General features: G+C 38.9%; 1 protein-coding gene and 1 long non-coding RNA gene across 3 annotated transcripts in view; both read right to left on the reverse strand.

Moving 5' to 3' along the window:
- RAB28 (RAB28, member RAS oncogene family) overlaps positions 1 to 19,564 on the reverse strand; it is an 88,528-nt gene that overhangs the window by 30,586 nt on the left and 38,378 nt on the right. The gene's annotated exons all lie outside the window — the stretch shown is intronic.
- On the reverse strand, positions 1,857 to 18,998 carry LOC122428084. Its single transcript, XR_006265636.1, has 3 exons — positions 18,836 to 18,998; positions 18,554 to 18,558; positions 1,857 to 1,908 (listed from the first exon to the last, which is right to left on the reverse strand). It is a non-coding gene; the product is annotated as an uncharacterized LOC122428084 (long non-coding RNA).

Below are 19,564 nucleotides of genomic sequence, written 5' to 3' on the forward strand. Positions count from 1 at the left end.
CACTTCCATTATAATACCAAAGTTTTCTTTATATGAGAGTTTGTTTCTAGCATTTCCAGTCTATTTTCTTGAGTGAATTTCTCAATGTATTTAGTACAAGCTGTCTATAAAAATTTTTATCACAACATAGCAAAGGGTCCTCACTTTGTAATTCAGGAACATATTAACTATCCTTGGCCCTTTTTTCCACCCATATACACATTAGAGTCATTTAGTTTAAATACCACACATAAATAGCATTGGGTTTTAAAATTATGCTGAATCAGTAAACCAATTTGAGATGAAATGTTAGTTTTATAATATTGAGTCTTTGTATCCTTGAACACGGGAGTTATCTTTTATTTGGGTCTTATATCTACACCTTATATTAAAATGTATACTTTTCTCAACACAGGGATTTCTGAAGTAGTTATTCATATTATCTTAGAATTTTGCAGTTTTATTTCTTCCTTTTTAATCTGTATGTCATATATCTTTTTTTTTTTTACTGTTTTACAATAGCTAGGACTTCAAGAAGGATGTTGAATATGGTGAACAGTGAAAGTGAACATCCTTGCCTTGTACCTGGTCTTAGTAGGAAAGAATTCACTCATTTGCTATCAAGTATGATGTAACTGTAGGTTTTTCATAGATGCCATTTATCAGGTTGAAGAAGTCAATCCTCATGCCTAGTTTGCTCATTTTTTTTTTAATACCATGAATGGATGTTAAATTTCACCAAATGCTTTTTATGCATTTATTGAGATCATTATATGCCTTTTCTTCTTAAGCCTATTGATATAGTAAATTATATTAATTGATTCTGAATGCTAAAATAGCCTTGTATTTCTATGATAAATACCACTCTGTCGTGATGTAGTATCCTTTTTATATACTGCTAAATTCAATTCATTAACATTTTGTTAAGAATTTTCTATGTCTATGTTCATGAGGGATGTTACTCTGCAGTCACTTTGTCTTTTCCTGGGCTTAGTATCAGATTAACACTGCTGTCACAAAACGAGTTCAGAAGCGTTCCATCCTCTTTGGTATTCTGATAGGGTTTACATACAACTGGTATTATTTCTTTTATGTGTGTTTGGCAGAATTCACCAGTAAACCATCTGGGCCTGGAGTTTTCTTTGTAGGAACATTTTAAATTATGGATTCAGTTTTGTTTTGTTTTTCATAAATATAATATTCAGGTTATCTATTTCTTCTTGAGTAAACTCTGATAATTTGTATCTTTTTTTTTTCCATTTATTTTTATTAGTTGGAGGCTAATTACTTTACAATATTGTAGTGGTTTTTGCCATACATTGACATGAATCAGCCATGGATTTACATGTATTCCCCATCCCGATCCCCCCTCCCACCTCCCTCCCCACCCCATCCCTCTGGGTCTTCCCAGTGCACCAGCCCTGAGCACTTGTCTCATGCATCCAACCTGGGCTGGTGATCTGTTTCACCCTTGACAGTATACTTGTTTCAATGCTGTTCTCTCTGAATATCCTACCCTCTCCTTCTCCCACAGAGTCTTAAAGTCTGTTCTGTACATCTGTGTCTCTTTTTCTGTTTTGCATATATGGTTATCATTACCATCTTTTTAAATTCCATATATATGTGTTAGTATATTGTATTGGTCTTTATCTTTCTGGCTTACTTCACTCTGTATAATGGGCTCCAGTTTCATCCATCTCACTAGAACTGATTCAAATGAATTCTTTTTAATGGCTGAGTAATATTCCATAGTGTATATGTACCACATCTTCCTTATCCATTCGTCTGCTGATGGGCATCTAGGCTGCTTCCATGTCCTGGCTATTATAAACAGTGCTGCGATGAACACTGGGGTGCACGTGTCTCTTTCAGATCTGGTTTCCTCAGTGTGTATGCCCAGGAGTGGGATTGCTGGGTCATATGGCAGTTCTATTTCCCATTTTTTAAGGAATCTCCACACTGTTCTCCATAGTGGCTGTACTAATTTGCATTCCCACCAACAGTGTAAGAGGGTTCCCTTTTATCCACACCCTCTCCAGCATTTTTGCTTGTAGACTTTTGGATAGCAGCCATTCTGACTGGCGTGTAATGTACCTCATTGAGGTTTTGATTTGCATTTCTCTGATAATGAGTGATGTTGAACATCTTTTCATGTATTTGTTAGCCATCTGTATATCTTTAAAGGAATTTGCTCATTTAATTTAAATTGTTGTTTATAGAAATAAAACTTCTCAGTATATTCCCCATTCTCCTTTTAATATCCACAGAATTTATGACAAATTCTCCTCTTTCATTCCTGATACTGTAATTTGTATCTTCTCTCTTTTTTTTATGGTCAGTTTGGCTAGAGGTTTATCCAATTTTATCAATCTTTTCAAAGGATCTTTTGATTTCATTGATTTCTCTACTGTCTTTTATTTCTGGTTTTAACTTTACATTTTCCTTTCTTCTGTTTGCTTTAGATTTAGTTTGCCCTTCATTTTCTTTTTTCTTGAGATGAAAGCTTGGGTTATGGACTTTGAGGAATTTTTTTTTTTCCAAATGTAAGCATTCAGTAACACTAAACATTTCTCTCTAAACAACTACTTCAGCTGCATCCCACAAATTTTTATATGCAGTGCTTTCATTTTTATTCAATTCAAAATATTTAATTTTCTATGACTTCCTCATTGATTCATAGGTTATTTAGAAGTGAGTTGTTTAATCTCCAAATAACTGGAGATATTACAAATATCTTTATGTGATTGGTTCCTAATTTAATTCCATTACTGTCAGAGAATATATTCGATTCTTTTCAATTTGTTTTTATAGGGCAGAATACGGCCTTGTTTCATATACAACTGAAAGCAACATGTATTCTGCTGTTGTCAGAGTAAATGTACTGTAAACGTCAGTTAGATCTGGCTGATTGATGTTCACGTGATGTTCACGTCTCTACATCCATAACTAATTATTTTCTACCTGCCCTATCAGTAGTGAGAGGAGCACTGAAGTCTCAGCTGCAACGGTAGATCTGTCTATTACTCTTCTCTGCTCAATCAATTTCTTTCTGTCAGTGGCTTTATACATGTTTAGGATTGTGATGGCTTTTTATTGAATTGACCCTTTGATCATTATTGTAATACTCTTCTTTATCCCTGCTAAATTCCTTGTTTCTGGTATTAACAAAACTACTTCAACTTTCTTTTGATTAGGGTTTATAGAACTTATCTTTTCTCATCCTTTTACTTTTAACCTATCTGAATCTTCATATATAAAGTAGGTTTCTTATAGACAGGATATGGCTGGGTCTTGCTTTTCTACCCATTCTGACTATCTCAATAGTTTAATTGGTGTATTTAGACCAGGTGTTGGCAAACATTCTCTATAAAGGGCCAGACAGTAAATATTTCAGGCTTTGCAGGTCATATGCTCTTCACAGCAGCTACTCCACTCTGCCGCTGTGGTAAAAAAGCAGGCACAGACAAGATGTAAACAGATGAGTGTGGCTCTATTCCAATACAACTATTTATGGACACTAAAATTTGATTTTCATATAATTTTCAGGTGTCAGAAAATATTACCCTTCTTTTGATTTTCTTCCAACCATTTAAAGATGTAAAAACCATTCTCAGGTAGTTGGCCGTACAAAAAAGCGGCATAAGCTGCAGTTTGCTGACCCTTGCTCTACACCACTGCTCAAATCATTCTTCTGCTTAAAATCCCTGAGGGACTTTCTATAGCTCTTAGGAGAAAATCCAAACTCGTTAAAATATAGTCTCCGTTTCTCAACTCTTCCTGCCTTACACCCTATGCTACAGCTACAACAAAATGCTGTAAATTTCCCTTAATATTTCAGACTATACCCCAGCTTCGGAGGCTTTATCCCTTCTTTCACTTGCTCCTGACCTGCTGTTTCCCGTCCTTCTCCGTACGGCACTCCTGCGTGTCCCTTAAGAGTCTGCGTGTGCGCCTGTGCGCCAAGGTCACCGTGCGGGACAGCACTATCGCACCAGCTGCAATACCACTGCACTGAGAATGTCAAAGGCCTCATTAATGAACGGATGACCGAATGAGCACTAAAATATCCTAAGAGGAAACTGAATGGCTCGCAACAGTAAGAACAAAGTCAAATTCTAACAGGTAGTTATGTTTTCATGATCATCAAAACACATGTTAACCAAACTGATTAGAGAAAAAATTCTTCAATTCTCACAAAAACTGAAAGCATTTTCTTAATTATAAAATATCTCTTAAACTTTAGTATTAAACTGTAATGTAGCAAACTCTCAGAAGATGGTGCTAGCCTGATATGTCAATAAGCCAAGAAATAATAAATAATAAGACAATGGATTTTAAAAAATGCTTCCTCTTAAAATAAAAGAAGCTATTTAAGAAAAATCACAAGTACAGATAATTCCTAACAAAAAAAACGTTTCAAAAGAGGAAAACATCATTCCTGAACCTAAGACTAAACATAAAACTTCATCAATTTTCACCACTTCTTATTAAAATATAGAATAGCTGTCAGTAATCTTCAAAGGTTAAAAAAAAAGATCTGAGGGAAAGAGTGAGTTTAAGTGCAAGCCCAGAAAACATTCATCTCCACTGAATTTAACTCATCTTAATTCATCTTAATGAATTCAGTTCACAGTTTCTATATATTAGCATCTCCAATTACAACTCTCTATATACATGGCAGGGGTAGGGAAGAAGTAGGAATAAAGAAGAAACTAAAACTATACAACAATTTTTGGTATTCAATTTTAAGTCAATGTCTTACATTACATAAGTGATAAATTTTAAATAATTCAGTGTGCTAATACTTGAATACGAGATATAAATACATGGAAATAAGTGTTTTTTAAAAACCATATCAACGATAATCTTATACTTTACAAAATTATTTCACCAATATTTAATAATATATTTATTAAAATGTAATAATATTTTTGAATGTCTCCATTTGGCAAAATTCATTCAACAATTATTTATTTCATAGTCCTTTATATACGTCTCAGAAAAAAATAAAGCATTATAATAAAATCTCAATTGGGGCCAAGGTGGCATCAATTAACTTGAACGGTTAAATAATTCTGTCTACTGCCAACAAAAAACATCAACCTCAAAAATAAAAAATATACTGATAATAAACAAACATCTTGAAAACAAAAGATACACATATCAACTCCAATGAAGAATCACATGTCACTGAAATAGGTGATCAAACTTTAAAGCTGCCAAAAAGAAAGGGGTAAAGCCCTTACATCATAACTGATCACATCATATTGCATGTCTAGAGCACATGTGAAAACAGGTCTCAAGGCTGGCTGTCAAACACCTCTCACTGTGCCTCTGCCGCAGTGCTGATTTAAACTAACACTTCTGTCTCACTCTATGCAAAAACTTCTTTGGGTTTTTGGTATACTCCCAGCTCACTGTTTTAAGTGGGTCTTTACGGTAAAAAGACTTCAGCTGTTTTTAAAAGACTGTTACAACTGTTTAAACATTTTTAAAACTAATACTTAAGCATGATAAGGATTTTTAAATCCAAACTATCAAAGGTTTGAAATGCCACTGATACACTGAAGAAGTATTACCAATGAGAATACACAGTAGCATTAGAAACAAAAAATAAAGAAAAGGTGCCAAGAATAGAAGAGAAACAGAAAAATTTCTGGAAGATAAACTGGTAGAAATAACTCTCCAAATATGGGATCTAATACTAAAAATTTGTGAACCCTAGAATAGGTAAGGTGTATCAACTGGGGTTCAATCAATGAGGCAGAACAGTATAGATGATAAGAAGAAAGATTTATTACAGCGGTCAGACTGCAAAATTGTGGGAGCTGCTGAGCAACAGGTACAGGCTGTTGCCCCCGCATCCGGTCTTGAGCCTGATGTCACGACGCTGTAGGTCCGCCAGACCAGCAGTCAGGAAGGGAACTGGATAAAGAGCAAGGACAAACTGGAACCTGCCAGGATAAGCGGAACTGATAAGGAGAAATGAAGTCTGCAAGAACAAGCTGGAACCTGTGAGGATAACAGTAATGACAAACCAAACTCGCATGTGTCCCTCACCAACCCAAGCCTGATGCCAAGGGTGACCAAAAGGAGAAACGCACACCCTTCTCCAGGGAGCGGCAGACGCAGGGCAAGCACTCGGAGATGCTGAAGGGGGAGCCTGACAGGTGCTGCAGGAGCTACAGCACACACCTCCCAGGGGAGCGAGCAAACCAGCGACGGGGTGTGAGAGCTCACAGCGCCTGGTCCACAGCACTGACCCTCAGAGAGCCACAGAGCACGCCTGCCACTTCACTTCTCTCCTACAGCTTTTCCACAAAATGTCTTTTGTAACCAGCGCTAACTGACCAGTACAGGAAAGGAAATTTTGGAAATATATTTCCAGTTTAGCCAAGCTGACCTAGGACAATGCCACCAGAGAAACAGCAGTACACTCACATAACCTTAAACTGCCACAAGGTATAAAGAGAGAAAGGAAGAACAGTTGGTACAGAGTGGTAAACTCCTCTAAGTCAGTCCAATAATTCCTAACATCTACAGTGGACAGGGGTCTCCGATATTGCCTGTCTATAGTTAGAAGCCTGACTGTCAATATACTGCTGCTGCTGCTCCTGCTGCTAAGTCGCTTCAGTCGTGTCCGACTCTGTGAGACCCCATAGACGGCAGCCCACCAGGCTCCCCTGTCCCTGGGATTCTCCAGGCAAGAACACTGGAGTGGGTTGCCGTTTCCTTCTCCAATGCATCAAAGTGAAAAGTGAAAGTGAAGTCGCTCAGTCATCTCCGACTCTTAGTGACCCCATGGACTGCAGCCCACCAGGCTCCTCCGTCCACGGAATTTTCCAGGCAAGAGTACTGGGTCAATATGCTACCAATACTCTAAAGTCAGGGTGAAGTATATTGCAAATCCTGAAGGTTGTCCTCACCTTCAAGATAAGAACTACTAAGAAAATCCAGTAATGACCTTCATCATGAATTTTAAAACCTAGATCAGCTACTGTGTGTGTGCTTAGTCACTCAGTCGTGTCCAACTCTTTGCGATCCCATGGACAGAGGAGCCTTCCGCCAGGCTCCTCTGTCCATGGGATTCTCCAGGCAAGAATACTGGAGTGGGCTGCCATTTCCTCCTCCAGGGGATCTTCCCAACCCCAGGATTGAACCCAGGTCTCCCACACTGCAGGCAGATTCTTTACCGTCTGAGCCACTAGGGAAGCCCACAAATCAGCTACCAATCAGCTACTAATACTACTCAATTTTACATTCATATTTAAATAGGAACAAGCAAGAGTCTACAGGTCTTAACAAGTCAAGAGCATGAATGGGAGGACATAGAGCTGTTAACCCTCAGGAAAACAGCCAATATTGGAAACGAAGGACAATGAAAAAAAACGCAAGCATCCCATTCTTGTCACCACCACTGTCTTCCCACTTGGGCAGTAGAGGGTTCGGCAGTGGCAACAGCGGCTGCTGAGTCCAAGGCTTCAGCTTTGTACTTGTAGCAATGGCCACGGCAGGATCTGGAGGGCAGGGAGGAAGGCTGGGGCTCGTCTGGGATGATGATGTTCAATATTTTTATAAGGATAAAGGTTATGCAGGGACGTGACCTGACAAAGTCAACACATGCTACACTTAAGACTTTTTTCATTTCACTGTAAGAAAATTTTACCACACCCCCCCAAACTTGACCTCTAAGTAATGATATGTATAATCAAAGTGTTTAGATATAACAGGTACTATCTACAACTAATTTTGAATGCATCAAAATACAGATGAACTGCTAGACTGACAGAGGGATGGACAGATATGTGATCAAGCAAACAAAACAGAATATTCATTGCAAACCCCAGATCAGGGTCAATAAACCACATATGGCATGTGGGTTAAAACTGGTCTGCCACCTGTTCTTAGGGCCCATGAGCTAAGAACAGTTTTCATATTTTGAAAAAAGCTGAAAATAAATGAAAAGAATAATTTCTGACATAAGAAATACAGAATTCAAATTTTAGTATCTATAAATAAAGCACAGTCACACTCATTCATTCATAAACTGTTCATGGCTGGAAAAGCGCCACAAAGGGACAGTTCAATAGTTTGTGACAGATGCTATATGTCTTGCCAAGCCTAAAATATTTACTATCTGGCTCTTTTCAGAAAAAGTCTGTCAAGTTTTTCCTCTAGACAGTGAGTATATAGGTGTTTATCATAAAGTTCAACTTCCCTGTTTGTTAAAAATTTTTATAAGAATGTTAAAAAAAAACAAATAATCATAAACTAATTCAACAGAGGCCCATTGGAAGGAGAAGGGTCAATCACTTCTGAGTATGGCAATCAGCTTTTCTAAATCCTACCTGCAAGAAGTCACGTGCTGGGAATCACAAAAAGGCGAGAAAACTACCACCAAGACTGTAGCCTTGGAGACATGCCCTGTCCATTAAAAACTGCCCTAGTAACATTCTACGCACCAGCCAGTGAAAATGTCAAGGAAGCTTGACATCATGTGAAGTCTTAGGTCAAAGAAAGAAAAGTTTTTAAAAAATCCATGAGAAATCAAAACATCAAGCCTTCCCCTATTCTCACTCGCAGCTGAAAATGATATCAGTTTCCAAGGACTGCTGGAACCAAACCACCACAAAATAGGTGGCTTAAGATAATAGAAAAGAATTCTCTTGGAGTTCGGAGGCAAGAAATCATAAATCAAAGTATTGGCAGGACCAAGCTCCCTCTGAAGGCTCTTGGGAAGAATCCTTTCTTGCTGCTCATTGGCCTCTTATGGTTACTAGCAAACCTTGGGAAAGCTTGTGGCTCCCTGACTCCAATCTCTGACTCTATCTTTACATGACTTTCCTCCCTAAGTGTCTCTGTCTCTGTCCGAATTTCTCTGTCCTTGTAAGGATACCAGTCATTGGGTTTACAGATAATGCTAATCAAGTACAACTCATCTTAATTTGCTTACATCTGCAAAGACTGTATTTTCAAATAAGGTCATACTCACAGATTCTGGAGGTCAAGATTTCAATATATTTTGTTAGGGGAAAAGAATTTAAACCACCAGGACTATGCTTCCCCATTTCACTGAGAAACCAGAAATAGTCAAGAGACATTCTACATGTCGCCAGATCTACACATCAAATACAGCGTAGGCAGATGTCTATATTCCTATTGTTGAGTTGCTCAGTCATGCCCAACTCTTTCTGACCCCATGAACCACACGCAGCACACCAGACTTTCTTTTCCTTCACTACCTCTTGGAGTTTGCTCAAACTCATGTCCATTGAGTTGGTGATGCCATCCAAGCATCTCATCCTCTTTTGCCTCCTTCTTCTGCCCTCAATCTTTCCCAGCATCAGGGTCTTTTTCACTGAGTAAGCTCTTTGCATCATGTGGCCAAAGTATTGGAGCTTTAGCATCAGTCCTTCCAATGAATATTCAAGACTGATTCCCTTTAGGATTGACTGGTTTGATCTCCTTGCTGACCAAGGGACTCTCAAGTGTCTAGTACAGCAACACAATTCAAAAGCATCAACTCTTCAGTGCTCAGCCTTCTTTTTTTTTTTTTTTTTAATATTTATTCATTTATTTGGCTGCACCAGGTCTTAGTTGCAGAATGTGGGATCTAGTTCCCTGACCAGGGATCGAACCTGGGCCCCCTGCATTGGGAGCTCAGAGTCTCAACCAATGGCCAGCAGGGAAGTCCCAGTGCTCAGCCTTCTTTATGGTCCAACTCTCACAACCATACATGACTAATGGAAAAAACATAGGTTTGACTATAAGGACTTCTGTCAGCAGAGTGAAGTCTCTGCTTTTTAATATGGTCTCTAGATTTGTCATAGCTTTTCTCCAAGGAGCAAGTGTCTTTCATTTCATAGCTGCAGTCGCCATCCACAGTAATTCTGGAGGCCAAGAAAATAAAATCTGTCACAGACTCCATTTGTTCCCCTCTATTTGTGATGAAGTGACGGGACCAGATGCCATGATCTCAGTTCCTTTCATGTTGAGTTTTAAGCCAGTTTTTTCACTCTTCTTATTCACCCTCATCAAGAGGCTCTTTAGTTTCTCTTCCCTTTCTGCCATTACAGTGATATCATCTGCATATCTGAGGTTGTTGATATTTCTTCTGGCAATCTTGATTCCAGCTTGTGAGTCATCCAGCTTGGCATTTCGCATGATGTACTCTACATATAAGTTAAATAAGCAGGGTGACAATATATATCCTTGATGTACTCCTTTCCCAATCTGGAACCAGTCTGTTGTTCCCATGTGCAGCTCCTTCTTATCCTACATACAGGTTTCTCAGGAGACAGGTAAGTTTGTCTAGTATGCCCATCTCTTTAAGAATTTTCCACAGTTTGTTACACACACAGTCAAAGGCACTGACCACAAAGTAGTTAATGAAACATGTTTTTGTGGAAATTGCTTTTTCTATGATCCAATGGATGTTGGCAATTTGATCTCTGGTTCCTCTGCCTTTTCTAAATCCAGCTCATTTTCCACTGTCATATCTTTTTGCCTTTTCATACTGTGTATGGGGTTCTCCAAGCAAGTGCTGTACTCAATATGCCAGCAAATTTGGAAAACTCAGCAGGGGCCACAGGAGTGTAAATGGTTAGTTTTCACTCCAATCCCAAAGAAAGGCAATGCCAAAGAAAGCTCAAACTACCACCCAACTATACTCTTCTCACACGCTAGCAAAATAACAAAACTCTATATCGAGGCTTCAACAGTATGTGAACCAAGAACTTCCAGATGTTTAAGCTGGATTTAGAAAAGGCAGAGGAACCAGAGATCAAATTGCCAACATCCGCTGGGGCACAGAAAAGCAAGAGAGTTCCAGAAAAACATCTACTTCTGTTTCATGGACTACACTAAAGCCTTTGACTGTGTGGATCACAAAACTGTGGAAAATTCTTCATGAGATGGGAATACCAGACCACCTTACCTGACTCCTGAGAAATCTGTATGCTGATCAAGAAGCAACAGTTAGAATCAGACAGGGAACATAGGACTGATCCCAAATTGGGAAAGGAGTACAACAAGGATATATACTGTCACCCTGCTTGTTTAACTTATATGCAGAGTACATCATGCAAAATGCCAAACTGGATGACTCAAAGCTGGAATCAAGATTGCAGGGAGGAATATCAACAACCTCAGATATTCATAAGACACCACCCTTATGGCAGAGAGCGAAGAGGAACTAAAGAGCCTCTTGATGAAAGTGAAAGAGGAGAGTGGAAAAGCTGGCTTAAAACTCAACATTAAGATCACGGCAACCAGTCCCATCACTTCATGGCAAATAGATGGGGAGACAGTGGAAACAGCGATAGACTTTATTTTCTTGGGCTCCAAAATCACTGCAGATGGTGACTGCAGCCATGAAATCAAAAGAAGCTTGCTCCTTGGAAGAAAAGCGGTGACAAATCTAGACAGAATATTAAAAAGCAGAGACCTTACTTTGCCAACAGAGGTCCATATAGTCCAAGCCATGGTTTTTCCGGTAGTCATGTATGGATGTGAGAGTTGGACCATAAAGAAAGCTGAGTGCCAAGGAACTGATACTCTTGAACTGTGGTGTTGAAGAAGACTCTTGAGTCCCTTGGACTGCAAGGAGATCAAACCAGTCCATCCTAAAGGAAATCAGTCCTGAATATTCACTGGAAGGACTGATGCTGAAGCTGAAGCTCCAATACTTTGGCCACCTGACTCGAAGAGCTGACTCCTTAGAAAAGCCCCTGATGCTGGGAAAGACTGAAGGTAGGAGGAGAAGGGGATGACAGAGGATAAGATGGTTGCATGGCATCACCAACTCAACAGACAAGAGTTTGAGGGAGCTCTGGGAGTTGTTGATGGACAGGGAGGCCTGGTGTGCTGCAGTTTTTGGGGTCACAAAGAGTTGGACACAGCTGAGCAACTGAACTGAACTGAATGAACTTGCCATTCTGTTCTCCAGTCAACCATGTTTTGTCAGAACTCTCCAACATGACTGGTCCATCTTGGGTGGCCCTGCATGGCAAGGCTCATAGCTTCAATGAGCTACATACGGCTATGACCCATACGATCATTTTGGTTAGCTTTCTGTGATTTTGGTTTTCGTTCTGCTCTCCAAATAAAATCCCCTGGTATAAATCTAACAAATCATGTATATGATCTATATCTTACAAAGGAATTGTACATGTAGAGAAAAACTACAAAACTCTGATAAAATCAAAGAAAAACTAAATAAATGATGATGATATATTCCATGCTCATGGATAAGAACAGTCATTATTTTTAAGATGTGAGTTCTATTCAACTTCATCTACAGATTCAAAGAAATCCTAATCAAAATTCTAATAAGTGATTTTGTGGATATTGACAAACTCATTCTAAAGTTATATGGAGTGGCAGGAGGCCCAGAGTAGCCAAAACTATACTGAAAGAGAAAAACAGGGTACTGACACTACCCAACCTCTGTACTTACTATAAAGCTTCAATAATCAAGACCATGTGGTATTGCAAAGGAAAGACAAATATATCAATGGAACAGAGTTAAGAGACCAAAAATAGACCACATAAATACAGCCAACTGATTTCTAACAGAGAAGTAAAGGTAATACAGTGGAGGTAATAAGTAATAAGGTAATAAATCTTTTCAACTACTGGTGCTAGAAAAACTGGATAGCCATAGGCAAAAAAGAAAAAAGAAAAATCTAGACACAGACCTTACACCCTCCACAGAAATTAACCCCAAAAGGATCATAGAACTATTTGTAAAATTCAAAACTATAAAACTCTAGAAGATAAAAGAAAAAAACCTAGATGACCTTGGGTATGGTGATACCTTTTTATATACAACACCAAAGGCACAATTCATGAGAGAAAAAGCTGATAAAGCTTTGTTAAAATTAAGAACTATTCTGGGAAAGAAGATGATGTCTAAAGAATGAGAAGACAAGCCAGACCTCACCAAAGGAGACACACAAATGGCAAATGGCATATGAACGGATGTTCCACATCATACTATCAATCAGGGAAATGGAAAAGAAAACAACAATGAAATGACATAACCTACTGGAATGGAATACTGACAACACCAAATCTTAGCGAGGATGCAGAGTGCAAGGAACTCTCAGACAGTGCTGGTAAAAATGCAAACTGATACAGCACTTTTGGAGGACAGCATGACAGTATTTCACACAAGTAAATATATTCTTACTATATGATCCAGCAATTGCACTTCTAAATGACTTGAAAATATGGTCACACAAAACTCTGCACATCAATGTTTACAGCAGTTTTATTTATAACTGCCAAAACTTATAAGCAACCAAGATGCCCTTTAGTAGGTGAATGAATAAATAAACTGCACTAAAAAGAAATGAGCTATTAAGCCATGAAAAAGTCATGGAGGAGCTATAAGTACACATACTAAGTGAAAGAAGACAATATGAAAAAGCTACACACTACTTGATTCAAACTACTAATATATAATATTATGGAAAAGGCAAACTATGGAGACAGTAAAAAGACCAGTGGTTGCCAGGAGTTGCAGGGAGGGGACACATAGGGGGGAGCACAGAGGATTCCTAGGACAGTAAATACATTCGGTATGCTACCATAATGATGGATATGCATGCCATCATATACTTGTCCAAACCTTCAGAATGTGTAACAACTAGAGTGATTCAGAATGTAAACTGTGGACTCTGGATGATTATAATAACATGTTCATCAAATGTAACAAAAGAACCGCTTCCAGGGGCTTATTAATGAGGCAGGGCTATGCATGTTGAGGGGTAGGGGGAATATGAGAAATCTCTGTACCTTCCCCTCAATTTTGTTGTGAACCTTAAACTACTTGAAAAAAATAAAAGTCCTAATAATTTTTTTTTTTAATTTTTAAATATCAGCAAGCAGGCAGTCGGTTTTGGTCTTAAGCTCCCTTAGCTACTACTAAAATTAAGGACTGAACCTCATATAAAACTATGTCAACAAATCTGTTTTCCTCAAATACTTTAATCCTCCATGGTAATTTAACACAGATTTTTCTATCTCAGAAACCTCAACACTAGCAAAGTCAATCTCCAGCATCAGGAAAAGCACTCAAGACTCTACTTTAGAGTGCTCTGTGTGTGTGTGTGTATGTGTGTGCACACGTGCCTGTGTGTGTATGCAAAAGACCAAGAGGAATTCTGAGAAAAAGCCAAATTTGGTCCATATATATTGTTTCAAGATCTTAATAAATTCAGCATTATTGGAGAATTAATAGAAACTTTTAACCTCTGACAAAGTTCTTGGCTTTTACAGGTTCTAGCAATTTCAGGAATTCTGTTCAACTGTTCTTTCTTTCTTTTTTTAACACATGCACATGGAGTTCTGTGGCAAGAAAGACAGTAGAGTAGTTATACTCTGGAGCAGCATCAGTTCTAAACAACACACAAGTGATTATCCTCAGAGGATTATCACTTTGAGGTACCACTCCCCTTCCATTCCCTCTCAACATTTGCTTGTAGTAATACTATAGCAGTGAAATAATGAAGAAAGATAAAGCTTAGATTTAACTTCAGATTTGATTTAAAATGTCACATTGACAATTTTAAATTTTATGACAATCATATTACCAATTTATTATCTCTGGGGATTATCTTGAGATAATGTTCAACCTGAACAGTTCAAACAGTGCACCTGATTGTTTAGTTTCAGTCTAGAGAATCCCTCTTGACATTCTTATATTTCTTAAACTTGAAAAAAGTCAACAGAAAACCATTAGCTCAAAAAGAGGTAAAATAGCCAATCTTTTGGAATTAAGTCAAATATATTCAGTTTTTTTTTTTAAGTGAATTCACTTGAATGTTAGATATAGGCATACCTCATTTCACTGCATTTCACTTTACTGTGCTTCGCAGGTACTGCATTTTCTAAAAATTAAAAGTTGAGGGAAAACTGCATTGAGCAAGTCTGTCGGTACCATTCATCCAACAGCATTTGCTCACTTTGGGTTTTGTGTCACATTTTGGCAATTCTCACAATATTTCAACCTTTTTCATTTTTACTATGTTAGTGAAAAGTGAAAGTGAAAGTAGCTCAGTTGTGCCCGACTCTTTGCGACCCTATGGACTATATATACAGTCCATGGAATTTTCCAGGCCAGAATACTAGAGAGGGTAGCCTTTCCCTTCTTCAGGGGATCTTCCCAACCCAGTTATTCAACTGGGGTCTCCTGCATTGCAGGCAGATTCTTTACCAACTGAGCTATCAGGGAAGCTCATTATGATGACCCGTAATCAGTAATCTTCAGTGTCACTATTGTAATTGTTTTGGAGCATCGCTGGTGGTTCAGATGATAAAGAACCTGCCTGCAATTCAGAAGACCCGGGTTCAATCCCTGGGTTGGGAAGAGCCCCTGGAGAAGAGCGAACGGCAACCCACTTAGTACTCTTGCCTGTAGAATCCAATGGACAGAGGAGTCTGGCAGGCTACCGTCCATGGGGTCTCAAAGAGTCAGACACGACTGAACAACTAACAGTATCAGTATCACAAACTGAGCCCATATAAGATTGCAAATTACTCTGGTGAACATACAAATGATAAAAAACCAAAACAGCCTCACTGCTAACATGAAGTTGTATTTTTTAAAATTTCATTAAAGTATAATTGATTTACAATGTTGTGTTTAATTTCTACTGGACAACAAAGTGACTCAGTTATATACACATATTCTTTTTCATATTGTTTCCCATTATGGTCTATCACAGGACATTAAATATAGTTCCCTGTGCTATACAGTAGAACTTTGTTGTTTATCCATCCTATAAATAATAGTTTGCATCTGTAAACCCCAAATTCCCCATTCTTTCCTCTCGTTGCACCCATAAGTCTGTTCGCCATATCTGTAAGTCTGTTTTTATTTTGTAGATATGTTCACTTGTGCCATATATTAGATTCCACATATAAGAGATAACATATACGATATTTCTGACTTTCTGACTTTCTGACTTATTTCAGTTAGCATGATAATCTCTAGGTCCATCCATGTTGTTGCAAATGGCATTTTTCCACTCTTTTTAATGGCGGAGTAACATTCTATTGTGTGTGTAGAATGTACACATATATACACACACGCATACCACGTCTTCTTTATCCATTCATCTGTCGACGGACATTTAGCTTGAGTCCATGTCACAGTTCAGTTCAGTTCAGTCACTCAGTCGTGTCCGACTCTTTGTGGCCCCATGGACTGCAGCACACCAGGCTTCCCTGTCCATCAACAACTCCCAGAGCTCCCTCAAACTCACTTCCATCGAGTCGGTGATGCCATCCAACCATCTCATCCTCTGTCATCCCCTTCTCCTCCTGCCTTCAATCTTTCCCAGCATCAGGGTCTTTTCCAATGAGTCAGTTCTTCGCATCAGGTAACCAAAGTATTGTAGCTTCAGCTTCAACATCAGTCCTTCCAATGAACATTCAGGGCTGATTTCCTTTAGGATGGACTGGTTTGATCTCCTTGCAGCCCAAGGGACTCTCAAGAGTCTTCTCCAACACGACAGTTCAAAAGTATCAATTCTTCGGTGTTCAGCTTTCTTTATGGTCCAACTCTCACATTCATACATGACTACTGGAAAAACCACAGCTTGGCCTATATGGACCTCTGTCGGCAAAGTAAGGTCTCTGCTTTTTAATATGCTGTCTAGGTTGATCATTGCTTTTCTTCCAAGGAGCAAGCACCTTTTAATTTCATGGCTGCAGTCACCATCTGCAGTGATTTTGGAGCCCAAGAAAATAAAGTCTGTCACTGTTTCCATTGTTTCCCCATCTCTTTGCCTTGAAGTGATGGGACCGGATGCCATGATCTTAGTTTTTTGAATATTGAGTTTTAAGCCAGCTTTTTCACTCTCCTCTTTCACTTCCATCAAGAGGCTCCTTAGTTCCTCTTCACTTTCTGCCATAAGGGTGGTATCATCTGCATATCTGAGGTTATTGATATTTCTCCCGGCAATCCTGATTCCAGTCTGTGCTTCATCTAGTCTGGCATTTTGCATGATGTACTCTGCATATAAGTAAGTTAAACAAGCAGGGTGACAATATACAGCCTTGAAGTACTCCTTTCCCAATCTGGAACCAGTCCTTTGTTCCATGTCTTGTTCTAACTGTTGCTTCTTGATTGGCATACAGATTTCTCAGGAGGCAAGTAAGGTGGGCTGGTATTAAGAGAATCAACTCCTAGGCAGGTTGATAAGAAGGCCCAGGTCCCCAAGGAGGAGAGAGGGGTCTGGGGCTCTTGAAGAGGAGATAGGGTTCTGGATTCTCAAGGAGGAGGAAAGGACAAATGTCTTTTTTTTCCTCTACATTCCTTAGTCACATAAAACACTTTTTTTTCTTAAACCTGGAACTGATGATTATATAACCAACAACTCAGTTTAAACTCTGTACTAAGGATTATATAACAACGTATCCTGCTTGAGGATAGTTTCTTCTTCCTGAAAACCTCCTGGCTAATCCTGTTATCTTAAAATGTAAATTATGGGAGTGGGTCTAGTAAGGTCTTTACAACCTTGAGACAGCCTTTTGATTTATTGTAATAACTAATTTAAAAAGTATATAACTCCCTTGCTTAGACTAGTGAGGGGGGCATTCTCCATCTCCCCTCTGATGTCTATGTCAGAAGCTTTCTCTGGCCCTTTTCATATTTTAGTAAAACTCTGCTACACAAAAGCTCTTGAGTGATCAAGCCTGATCCCTGGTCCCAAAGCTAAATCTTCTTCAGAGATCACAAATCCGATACCATTCACTGTAAGCTATCAGTATTCCCATCTCTGGAAGAATTCTGCAGTGTGTTGTGATCCACACAGTCAAAGGCTTTGGTGTAGTCAATAAAGCAGATGCTTTTCTGGAATTCTCTTGCTTTTTCTATGATCCAAATTCCCTCATAGCTCAGTTGGTAAAGAATCTGCCTGCAATGTAGGAGACCCGGGTTCGATTCCTGGGTTGGGAAGATCCCCTGGAGAAGGAAACGGCAATCCACTCCAGTATTCTTACCTGGAGAATCCCATGGACAGAGGAGCCTGGCAGGCTATAGTCCATGGGGTCGCAAAGAGTCGGACACGACTTAGCAATTAAACCACCACCACCAACGAATGTTGGCAATTTGATCTCTGGTTCCTCTGCCTTTTTGAAAACGAGCTTGAACATCTGGAAGTTCTCAGTTCACGTACTCTTGAAGCCTAGCTTGGGGATTTTTGAACATTACTTTGCTAGCATGTGAGATGAGTACAGTTGTGTGGTAGTTTGAACATTCTTTGGCATTGCCTTTCTTTGGGATTGGAATGGAAACTGATCTTTCCAGTCCTGTGGCCACTGCTGAGTTTTCCGAATTTGCTGGCATATTAAGTGCAGCACTTTCACAGCATCATCGTTTAGGATTTGAAATAGCTCAGCTGGAATTCCATCAGCTCACCTCACTTTGTTCATAGTGATGCTTCCTAAGGACCACTTTACTTCGCATTCCAAGATGTCTGGCTCTAGGTGAGTGATCACACCATCATGGTTATCTGGGTCATTAAGATCTTTTTTGTATAGTTCTTCTGTGTATTCTTGCCACCTCTTCTTACTATCTTCTGCTTCTGTTAGGTCCATGCCATTTCTGTCCTTTATTGTGCCCATCTTTGCATGAAATGTTCTCTTGGTACAACTAATTTTCTTGAAGAGATCTCTGGTCTTTCCCATTCTATTGTTTTCCTCTATTTCTTTGCATTGATCATGCCTGGGCTACTGTAAATAGTGCTGCTATGAGCACAGGTGTACATGTATCCTTCAAACTATAGTTCTGAGTATGGACTATACTCAGGAGTGGGACTGTTGGATCATATATTAACACTATTACTAGTTTTCTGAGGGACCTCCATACCGTTTTCTGTGGTGGCTGCACCAATTTACATTACCACCAACAGTGTAAGAGGGTTCCCTTTTCTCCACACCCTCTCCAGCATTTATTATTTGCAGACCTTTTTGTAATGAACATTCTAACTGACAGACATAGTACCTCACGGTAGCTTTTTAAAATAACCTTTTACTACTTTTTAAAAATTTTTATTTTATATACTTGATTTACAATGTTATGTTAGTTTTGCTAAGTCACGTCAGTCGTGTCCAACTCTGTGCGACCCCATAGACGGCAGCCCACCAGGCTCCCCTGTTCCTGGGATTCTCCAGGCAAGAACATGGAGTGGGGTGCCACTGCCTTCTCTGTGTGTTAGTTTTAGGTGTACAACAAACGGATTCTGTCATACATAAACAATAAAGTTTTTTTAGATTCTTTTCCCATTTAGGTTATTACAGAATACAGAGTAGAGCTTCCTGTGCTAGACAGTATGTCTTTGTTTTTATCTCTTTTGTATATTATATACATATATATACACACACACATATATATATGCTAAGTCTGAACTCCTAATTTATCTCCCCCGACCCCAATTCTTCCCCTTTCGTAACCATAAGTTTGTTTTCTAAGTCTTTGAGTCTGTTTCTGTTTTCTAAGTAAGTCCATTTGTATCATTTTTTTTTATTCCACATATAAGTGATATTATATGATATTTGTCTCTCTCTCTGTCTC

This window comes from Cervus canadensis, chromosome 26 (genome assembly GCF_019320065.1).
Source record: "Cervus canadensis isolate Bull #8, Minnesota chromosome 26, ASM1932006v1, whole genome shotgun sequence".
Lineage (NCBI taxonomy): Eukaryota > Metazoa > Chordata > Mammalia > Artiodactyla > Cervidae > Cervus > Cervus canadensis.